Raw genomic sequence first — 8,447 nt, forward strand, 5'->3', positions numbered from 1 at the left:
CTCAACTAAATACTGATGGGTAAATGTTGGTCAGGGAAACACAGGGTTTTGGGTTTTTAATATGGACTAAATCATGTCTCCAATCATCATGGCTTTGCCAGTAGACTTAACCACCCAAACTTCTCTTTTCTGGGCAGGAATTTTGCATACAAAGCAACACAGGATTCTGTGGTTGCAAGAGAAAGGAAGTGTTCTCATTGAACAACTTACCCATCACACAATCATCTGTCAACAGAGACTGGTGGTGGGGATCACGTTCACTTGGATGGGAGTGGGCCAATGTCCAGTTGGTATGTTTACCCTAGCGAGGCTCAAAGGACAATACCAAACGGACATCTTGGGTCAATATGGTGATAATCTCACTTAAGAAACACCTATTTTTACAAATGAAACCTTTGAAGAAATCATCTCATTCAGAGATGATTATCTATGGCTGAATCAAGGGCTTTCTTTAATGATGAAAGTATCTTTGATAATAGAGAATCTTCCTGACACATGTGCACACTGGAAAACTGTGAACCCTCCAGAATGCGGAAAGAATACCAAATGGGGCAGGAGGCAGGTCCCGTTTCTCTCAACCACCTTCCAGCTCCTCAGAAAAGAAGACCATGGTGTCAGAAAGACTTACATATTTCGATCATGTTAGACCCTATTGGTTTGGCCTGTGAAGTGCTATGAAGAGCGTCCTGTGAGCTTGGGCCAGTGGTTTCCAGAAATAAATGGTAACGTTGATGAAGTTCTCCCTTAATCTGTGATTTTTTTTTTAGCATCATTTATCATTATTTTTTTAAATTCTGGTAAAATACACAGAACATAAAATTTACAACTTAACCATTTGTGAGTGTGCAGTTCAGTGGCAATAAGTCCATTCACATTGTTGGGTCACCATCACCACCGTCCATCTCTAGAACTCTTTACAGCTTACAAAACAAATTATATGCCCGTTAAACAATGACTCCCCATTCCCCCCACTCATTGCCTCCATAAGTACCTGGCAAGCACCATTCTACTCCTGTCTCTCTGAATTTGACCACTAAAGGTATCTCATGTACATGGCGTCCTGCAGTGTTTGTCTGTGTGTGACTGGCTTATTTCACTTAGCATAATGTCTTCAAAGCTTACCTATGTTTTAACATGTATCTGAATTTCCTCCCTTTTTAAGGCTGAATAATAGTCCACAGAGGTATAGACCACATTTTGCTTATCTATTCATCTGTCAGTGGACACTTGAGTTCCTTACACCTTTTGCTGTTGTGAACAATGTGGCTATGAACATGGAAATAACAACTATATCTTCAGGACCCTGCTTTCATTCCTTTGAATGTAAATCCAGAAGTGTTTTCCTTCATTAGTGATCTTTTATAATGGCTGAAAACTGAATAAGCATTGGTATGATTTCCTTTCACACAAGAAAATACGCAATGACTTTTAGTGAAACGTGAAGTGTATTCAAACTCCGTACTTGCGTGTGCTATATATATATATGCCTCCATAGATTGAGCTGACATTCAACGAATCGCTACTCGTCAATAGACTGAGGAGTTCTCTAAACTGCAGTGAAAAAGAAGTCTTTCCTTTTCTAAACTTTGCTTCTTCCCACAGCATGAACACTTGAATTTAAATCAACCAAGGAAGTTAAAACTATAAAATCAATGCTGTGTTCTCACTCTACACCGATGGCTTCTACCGTTGTTTTGATTATGATAAAAAACACAAAACGCATAACATAAACTAGTGGTAAGTATATTCACATGGTTGGACAACAGAGCTCCAGAAATTTTCCATCTTGCAAAATTGAAACCCTGTACCCATTTAAAAACCTACCATTTCCCTCCCCTCGACACCCCTGGTAACTTTCTATTTCTATGAGTTTGATTACATTAGATGCCTCATGGAAGTGGTACACTTTTTAAAAATTAAACATTAGACAGAATCTCTAGGCAATAAAGAAAAGTGTCTATTTATTGACCATTAACCATTATGCATACACACGAAGAGCGCTTTGGTAAATCTTTTACAAACCTCTCCTTTGCTAGTGATTTAAGAATGCTAACTTCCCCTGAAAGAAAACTACTCAATTTTAGTCAAATATTTGATGAACAATTAAAGGTTTTATGACAGAGGCCTATATACTTCAGCGGATAAAGGGAAAGTTATTTTGAAAACCACCTATCATTTCAGGCTTCTTTAGTGGTTGATAAGTCTTGGGCAGAGTTGGCCTCACTTTCTGTGGACATGTGCGTGAGGAGGCTCGTCAAGCTTAAAGGGCCTGGAACAGCTCACTCCTGGCTAGAGTTCTCCTCACTAAGACTTCTTTAGGATTCTTGCAAAGAATTAGTCAGCAAAGTGAAAATTAACCTCAATATTTTATGGGTGAGATCATGACACTGCCATGGCCTTGCTTTCCTTCTTCTATCCCAGTCCAAACAGTGGGATCTCTCCCCAGGTGAGGTCTTAGAGAGGCAGCCCTCCTCCCTCACACCATGCCCCCAACATGCCACTAGTCCTGGCCTCCCTTCCCATTCCCCAGATCCTCAAGGATGCTGCTACCTCAGCAGAGCAAATTTCCCACCTTTATTTATTTATTTATTTATTTTTATTTTTTTTATTTTTTTATTTTTTGGCACAGTATGACAGGTACAGAAAATGGTAACGGGACCGTAAATGTCTTTGCCAAATGATCCTCCTTCTCCCTTTCCACTCTCCCTCTTCCTCCTTGCTCTTTCCCTATCACTTCAATTGGCTGGCCTCCACTGGCTTCTAGGGATCTCTACCAATGAACCAGTCAACTACCTACCACAGAGACCTACTGAATGCCTGCTAACAGAAGCCCAGGCCCAGAAAATCAAAAAGAAGGAACTTGGTACAGATCCAGTCATATCACCAGATGAGTTTTGTGACCACCGTTCCTTCCCCTGGGTTGAGTTATCTACAGAAAGCACACTTATGGAAGGAAATCTGCTCAGGACTCAGGAAGCTAGATGTCAGGTCTAAGATGTGACTTTACTCACTTACACACTAACAAGTTAGCCTAATTCTAATTTGTGGATGCTGGCAGGAGACATGAGCTCCTGGGTCAGAAACAAAGGACTATATTACTCATGACACAGCAGCGGCACAAGTATCAACATGTTGGCACCAGCTTCCTTGCTCTAAAGGTCCACAGGCATGACCCCGGGCCCAGATCAGTACGACAGGTAAAGTGGGCTTGTGTCATGGCCCAGGAATACTTGGGGAATCTACTGTTTTCACAGGCAAGAGTAAACAAGTCTGCTTTTTAGGTGCTGAGAGTAGGGAGACATTATCTCATTTCTCGAGGGCATCAGAACAACTCTGAAGACATCCTGGGAGAAAGACTAGTCTTGGCCCACTAGACAGGTGCACTTGTGGCCCATGGAAGACTTTCTTTCCCAACACTGGCTCCCAGGTCCAGCCCTGCCAGGCACTAATTGTGTGACTTTCAACAAGTCACATAACCTTTCTGGCTCCTCATTCTCCTTATCTATAAAATGGTAGTGGTAATACACACCTATCTGTCCCACAAAGCCAAAGATCCTGATGGAAGGTTGGTGGAATTTTGTGGAAGCAATGAAAGGTCTGGCTTCCTGCTTGGGAATCCACATGAAATCCCTAAGTCACTCTTGAGTCTCCTCCAAGCCATGCAAACAATAATATTTTGCAAAAAGCTTTGAGGCCCAAGTTCCACAGGTCAGTTTCAGCCTATTCTTATGCTAAGAGCCCAATTCTCACCAGTTTCCCACACTCTTTATGGAGAAAGCTCATTTCAGGCCTGATACTGAATACTAAGTGCTCCAGAAACTCCCCCACCCTCCCACCCTACTCTCCAGTACAACTTATTTATGCTACACCTCTCACTTGAGCGCTTCATTTCTCTCCTAAAAGGCCACATGCCCTGAAGCATCAAAAGGTAACCAGATCTGTGCTGATGTGGGTCAGTGAACCGTACAATCACAGAAGATGTGCTCATCTGAAAACTTCTACCCATGACATTATGTTCCAAAAAGGCATTCTAACTTACAGATTCTAACTGAATCTAAGCTAGTAGCAATCTAAACTTGAGTTTTAGCATAAGTGGAACAGAGATAAATTGAAATAGAAATCTTACTCCATTGGGTCAGCAACCCATGACATACACAAATTTCCTATGGGATCCTGAAAAAAGAATCTAAAGGTGGAAAGGTTAGTGTTTGTGGAGGGAAACACTTGGAAGACCTTCAAGTAACTCCATTTATACCTGAAGATGCCAACTGAACTGCCCAGGCCACTGACCAAAGGCTTCCTCTTAACCACTTTCTCTCCAGCCTTATATACGTGAACACACCAAATACATATGTCCTCACTCCGACTCTGTTCAACAGAAGTGGATATAATTATCCCATCTTAAAGATGACCAAACTGAAACACCTAGAGAATAAATGACTTACCCAAGGTGAGACATTTGACAGGAGGCAAAGCTGGAACAGGACCAAGATCTCCCACCCCACACTGCTGTGTTGCACATCTGTCTCAGTGTCCTCCAAATTATTTGTAGGAAATAACCTGAATAATCAGGCCAGAGAAAGAAAAGAAAAATAACTCAGTTACTTTAATGAAGTCCAGGCTGATGGAGATACGTACCACACACATAGCTGGGATGACAAGTAGGTATGTAAGTAAACAGATAGGTATGTAGGTAGGTAGGTAGATGGATAGATAAGTAGGCAAAAACACATGCACACATATCTGTAAACATCGGAGGCAACTTAGAAAATTAACCACAATATACAACAGAAAAATAAATAATAAAAATGGAATCAAAATCGGTTGAAAGGAAAAAATAAATGGATGCCACCAGTCACCAGGATATGACAGATGCTGCCATTGGAAGCCAAATTCAGCCCTGAGTCCCTTGTAATTGTATGGGATATACTTGTCGCTGTCAATATAATGTTCACTTAGAGAATCAAAGGTCTTACAGATTCTTATAAAAAGGACTTTGGGTGACATGATAAAATCCTCCACTATGCTTTTGTAAAATACCCAGCTTTGTTCTTCACAAGTACATTTCTGTGTCAGCTGCCCTCCATAAAAGCTGGAGACATGATATTAAATCTTAATTTGTTGGATGCTTTTCTGTGGGAAGCCAAGATAACGAGGTCCAGGAACATAGCTTTCAGATGATCTAACTCAGAGCTAAGGTGTACGTGGTCTTGTGCCCTGTTTTCTGTCTCTTAACATCTAATTCCCAGAGACAGGAAGAGTTCTTGATATGTAAGCATCTGACACCCCATAAACATCCTAGCTGAGAAGCTACAGATGTACCAGAGACAGATACCCAGGAGTTAGGAAGCCAGGCAGAAGAGAAGAGGTGAAAATGAAGGGAGAAAATAACAAGGGCTGTAAATGGAAGATTCTAGATAAGATTGCTTTTATGGTCCATGCAAATTAATATAGACATATTCCAAGTGCCAATTACATGAGCTTCTTGAAGGCTTTGATTCTTGCATCCATCTGGAAGCTTCTGCACTAACAGCACATGTAACTTCTATATGTTTGTTTGGTTGGTTTATCTTCTAAAGTCTCTGACAATCATTGTGCTTTGACGTTATTCTCGTGAGACTATTCCCATGCTTCCGCTGCCACGTGCCTGCTCACTCTGACACTTCTCCATTCATGGAAATAAATTTCCTTTCCAATTCCAGCTGCAGTCCAGAACAACAGGTGTAGTCTCTGAAAGAATAAATCGGGAAAGAAGATGTGAATTGAGTAGTGCTTCAATAAATGTATATCCGGTCCCACAAATCTTTACTGAGCTCTGGATATGGCAGGAACTGGGCTGGGTGTGGAGTTTTCAAATATGAATAAAGCAGGTCGGACCCCCTCAGTAGCTCACAATTAGCAGAGAAAGGGGTGTCGTTGGTACCCAGTCACCAGGAAATCAAGCCATTGAGCAAACACATCACACTCTACACTTTGAGTGCTGTGACAAAGGAATGAATTCAGCATGGTGACTGGAGGAGCCCATTCTGATTCAGAGGATGGGAAATTTTCAGAAGGACAGTGATTGCCTATTCAACATCCATTCCACCACCCCAGGTCCTTGCCAACAGATCCCTGATTTTTGTTCAGGTATCTGTCCTCAAGGAACACACAGGAATAAACCCTGAGTAGTGTAATCCAGTCATGGTAATTCCCTTCCTCTTGCCAGGATGGATTTACATATGGACATGTGCTGAAATTATGGCCAAGAAAATATGACAGGAAATAGGCTGGGGAGACTTCCGGTTTCCTTATTCTTAAAAGGAAATGCCATTTTCCTCTGGATCCTGCTGTTTGGATCTGATGAATGGAACTGTCAGCTATCTGTGATTGAGAGGATTGACAGACATACTTGCCTAAGGGCCCTCGGCAGTTGGTTACCTGGTATTTGTATGTGTGGATGTGTAACAGCACGTGTGTGGGTATAGGCACGTATCTACAAATCTGTGAGCTTCTTTATAACACGGATGAGGTCTTACACATCATTTTTCCCTCCCACAGGATCTAGCATAGTGCCTAATACATAGAAGACACCACCTAAATGTCTTTGAATAAGAAAATCTACTCATAATGGGAATTAAGGAGGGCACTTGGGATGAGCGCTGGGTGTTATATGTAAGTGATGAATCATTAAACTCTATTCCTGAAATCATTATTATACTATATATTAACTAACTTGGATTTAAATTAAAAAGAAAGAAAGAAAGAAAGAAAGAAAGAAAGAAAGAAAGAAAGAAAGAAAGAAAGAAAGAAAGAAAATAAAGAAAATCTACTCATGGCATTAATCATAATCATGTATTAGAACATAACATAAAATTTTACTAAAATGTTAACAAACATATGTTTCCAGTAGATGTGATGTTTTCCATTTTTGTAATTTTGCAAAATACAACACAAGACTAATCTAGATTTGTACAGTCCAATATGGTAACCCCTGGACACGTGGCCTATTTGAACTTAGTTAAAATTTATTAAAAATTCAGTTCCTCAATCACATTAATCATAAGAGGCTAGTAACTTCCATATAAGACAATGCAGATAAGACCATTTCTATCATCATAGAAAATTCTATTGGACAGCATTGTTCTAGAGCATGCAATGCCCACCTCCGAATGTAGCCCAGTACTTGGCACATGGTAGGCACTCAATAAATATTTGTTAATTAATGCATTCTATAGATCATTCCAGATATTATTACAAGAGCCAAAACACAAAATGGCAACCCCCGTCCTGGCAATGAAAGCAAATAGAACTAAATATTTAGCATATGGCAAAGCCAATACCCACTGGTCTATAATGATGCTGAGGTATCTAGAAAGTCCTACAGGTCCCCTAACTGGTAGACCTCCCTCAGCACATGTGTTCCCCAACCACAATGTCAAGCCCAAGCTGAGCTGATGAAACCGGACTGATCATCCATTACACAACGGCCTAGGTTTATAATATATTCTTCCATTTGTTTCCATGGACTGACTCTCCCAATGTACATTTCAGAGCTAATGCTCAAATTCCACTCTCTTAAATTTCATCAAGAAATTTCACAATGAACCAGAGATTTGAGATTATTCTCCAAGCCCCAGGGGATAAAAACACCTTTTCTGGTCCCAAGGCATCAGGTAATACGCAGACGTGAAAGTCGGACAGACCTGAATTGAAAGCCAGCTCAATCCCTTAGCTGTGTGACCACGGGCACATTGTTCAACTTCTCCTAGACGTTGTTTCTTTACCTATGCCATGGGGATGTAAAAGGTTCTACCGGGCAAGATTCTTCCAGCATGTGATGTGTCAGCGCGTGGAGCACACTTGGTTCCTTCCCTGTGCAGTGGGTCCCAGACGAACGGCCGGGTCGGCCAGAGGGGCTCAGCAAACGTGCATGCCTTTCTCCTTCCCTTCCCTTGCACAGTCTGCCTGAAGTCCCTCTGCATACACTCCCTGTTCTGAGGGCTTGTTAGTTTTGTTAATGTCGAGCTATAAACTTGAAGCTACCAACCAGAAGAAGGAGAAGAACCTGAACCTAAAGAGAAATCAGCCCCCAGGAACCACAAATGAAATGGGTGCCTGGCCTCAACCGACTCTCTGAGACGCAGCTGCCTTCAGAGCTGTCTTGCTAGCTCGTCTTCACACGCTCCCCCTCCTCGGGAGACCCAGCCTGTACTCGGAGTGTAATCCTGAATCTAATCAAGAAAAAGGAAAGCTGCTCCCGGCCAGTAGTGTATGGAAGCGGCTGAAAGAGTGGTTGGGGGCGTTGAGGGTAGGGGTGGGGGGGGTTGTACCCAGGCCCCAGCAAACAGGCAGGTTCTGGCCTTGTCCCTTGAGGCTGTCCCCACCTAGAGCCCAACATCCCTTTCTCACCCTCTGGACACCCCCCTCTGCGGGCTGCTTTGTCTCCTGTCTCCTGTCTTCTGGGG

Source organism: Panthera pardus, unplaced genomic scaffold, assembly GCF_024362965.1.
Source record: "Panthera pardus isolate Hobbes unplaced genomic scaffold, ASM2436296v1 HiC_scaffold_15, whole genome shotgun sequence".
NCBI classification, from domain to species: domain Eukaryota; kingdom Metazoa; phylum Chordata; class Mammalia; order Carnivora; family Felidae; genus Panthera; species Panthera pardus.